Source organism: Macrotis lagotis, chromosome 1 (assembly GCF_037893015.1).
Source record: "Macrotis lagotis isolate mMagLag1 chromosome 1, bilby.v1.9.chrom.fasta, whole genome shotgun sequence".
In the NCBI taxonomy this organism is placed as follows: Eukaryota; Metazoa; Chordata; class Mammalia; order Peramelemorphia; family Peramelidae; genus Macrotis; species Macrotis lagotis.
The window spans coordinates 523,499,816-523,502,737 of record NC_133658.1 but is presented as its reverse complement, the minus strand read 5'-3'; the positions used below and the strand labels follow the sequence as shown (position 1 = coordinate 523,502,737).

The window sequence follows — 2,922 nt, the reverse complement described above, 5'->3', positions numbered from 1 at the left end:
ATCTTTACCTTCTCCCTTCAACCCAGCATTTGACTGACTCCAATCCTTGCACATATGTACTGAACCAAATTAGTTACCAATCTAACCTTCCGCTGTCTGCTGAGGTATTTCAGACTGAGCATGTACTCTACCTCTTTGACTTGCAGTACTAAGGCACTGTCATTTGATTTTCTCATGTAATCTAACTCTTGGTTCTTATTGTTCACTCCACCATTGATGCCTTGAGATTTTAGAGCATACATATGTAGTACATTGGAATTTTATTTTATAATAACACACACATTATTGTGTAAACTCCTTGAGAACAAACCATCTCACTTTTTCCACTTTTATCCTTAGTCAGTGCAGAACTCATAGTGAGTACTTGATGAATGCCTTTTTAATATATTCATTGATGTTCACAAAGAATCAGTAAATGATCTAGTCTAGGATTTTCCTAGAAATTTATAACAAAGTTTTGAATTTTGATAAAAATATAATTTAAACTTTTTTACTTTTTAACTATTTTAGTCATCATTTTCTTTCTCTAAATTGAGTTTATTTTCCCATTTTTCTTAATTTTTCAGATCCTATTGGAAGTGACTCAAAAATCAAATCTGTCAGATTTTTTATAACCTTTAGTCTCCCTCCCACACTACTAGACTACAAGAACTTTTAGGACAAAAGTAATTTTAATAACTTCTTTTTACTTCCTCAGAAAAAAATGGAAGAAAATTAGAAATTGATCCCTTTTCCTTCTCTGCTTTGTTGGGTAGGTGGGGGAGCTTAATTGGTTTGGTTTTTCTACCTTGTAGTTTTCCTTGTGGCATTTCCCACTTTGTTTAGTGCTGTACAAATATTGTCAATCATACTACAGATGTCCTGGTCAGTGGTGTTGAAGAAAGATCTTTGGAGCCAAGATTAGAGGGGGACTGCCTGTAAACACCCATGCCAATGGCAGCTTCTGTGGAGATGGGCATATGGTGTTCACCCTACGATAGGCCACAATGTATGGCAAGCATAATGACTTGGGTATCCCCTGCTGTTTGTTTCCAACAAAGTCACTCTTTTATCCAGATGGATATTCCTTGATCAAGGTTCACATGCTACTGGGAACTGAGCAGGGATATCTCAGCCCTAGAACTCAACTACAGGGCTACATCAGCTGCAAAATAACACTTTTAAAATATCATTCCAACAAATTTAAATTTTGACTGCCATCCATTATATTTTCTTCATCGTCTTTCTTTTTGTTTTTCCTTCTATTTTCTCTCCAGCAGAAAAAAAGAAAAAATAAGGAAGACACATTTTTCAGGGGAAAGGGGGAGGAAGGTAGTTTCACTCCCCTTGAAAGAAGAGTGACAGTTCCAGTTCTCACTAAACTCTCTGTGTGAAGATATCAGGAAAAACACCTCAGCGTTTCTCCAGCTCCTTATGCTGATGCCAATTATATTCTCCTTCACACCCATCAGTCAGGCTTCATCCTGCTCTTCTGGTTTCTCAAACAGAATCTCACCAATACCACATCATCAGCCTTCATTTGTGGTTCATTACTATCAGCAGCTAAGTAGGTATGCTGTGCCTGATCTTGAACATGAATCCAGGGGGCAAGGCACACCCCTTAGAGGGAGTACTGCTCTCCACAGTTACATTCATAGTGCCTGGGAAGGCCACCACAGCAGCCAAGGAGCTAGAGACCCCATCAATTTCACCATCTCATTTGCTCCTTCAGCTCCTGTTAGTGGTTTCATACTGCCAGCCTCTGCCACATCTCCTGACTGTGAGAGGGGTGGTCACACTGATCTTGGTGACAAAACTGTCATCAAACAAGCTAATGATGTGTTTCTTCTTGATTTCCTTGGTCAAAGTGCTTTCTGGAAGGGGATGGGACTGGTAGACCTTTTTGAAACTGAGACAACTTTGGGATATAAACCCCAGAAGTGTCCAGACTGACTGGTTCAGGCTCATGATTGACCTTGATCTCTGGGATACCAGATGGGTAGCCATCGGCTTGTGGGGAGGAACTCTTGTTCCTTTTAATGGGGAGCACTGTTACTTGGATGAGGCTTGGCAGTGAATGTGCTTCTCCCACGCTACTTCTCCAGGTTCACCAGTGCATCATTCAGGTTTTGGTTCAGCTTGGTCATCTTGTGAAAATTCTCCTCCAGGCCAGCTATGCTCTGGAATGTGTGACATAGAAACTAACATGGCTATTCCAAAGAGATGGTAATTCTTTTTGCAAGTCAACATTCATCTCCTCAAATACCTTTTGAGTTCTGATGAGCTCCTCCTCAGCTGTCAATTTTGACTCCATTCTTCTTTTTGGTGGTATGAAGAGACTCATAATGGTGGAAGATACTGTCATAGTCCACCAACTTCCTCCCACACTAAGAAATTCGATATTTGCTATCAGGAAACTGGGCTAGATAAGTATCCATGGTCAGAACCTCCAGGTCCACCAGTTTCTGATGGTAATCCATTCATAGCAGGTAATTTTTCACTACCATGTTTTTTCTCCTGTCCAGTGTTAGGCTGGTTCCTACATCTCTTGCAAACACTGTTAATTCTGAGAGGCTTCATGTAGTGCTCTGACAGAGGTGTGAAGATCCATTTGCAACCTGGTCCTTTCTCTCTGGTGTTGTTGAAGTTCTGGACACACTACTCAAACTGCTCATACTTAGTCTCACCTGCCTTTCCTAATTTCTGTAGTTTTCTTTTCTTGCACATGATGAGCTTCTTCTAACACTGTTGGTAGTCACTTCCTTACTGTCTAACTTAGCCATATTGTCCTCCTGCCTTTCTTTTCTTTTGATGGCCAAGTAAATCTAGATAGGTGTGTGTGTGTGTGTGTGTGTGTGTGTGTGTGTGTGTGTGTGTTCCCATGAAGTGGGTGCACTAGTGTAGTGAAAGACAACTGAGAGAGAGAAAGAGAGAGAGAGAGAG

General features: G+C 40.7%; 1 pseudogene; it reads right to left on the bottom strand.

Annotated features, from left to right (window-relative positions):
* Window positions 1-1,356: 1,356 nt before the first annotated feature.
* LOC141505132 (myc box-dependent-interacting protein 1 pseudogene) lies at window positions 1,357-2,706 on the bottom strand (annotated as a pseudogene).
* Window positions 2,707-2,922: the final 216 nt, after the last annotated feature.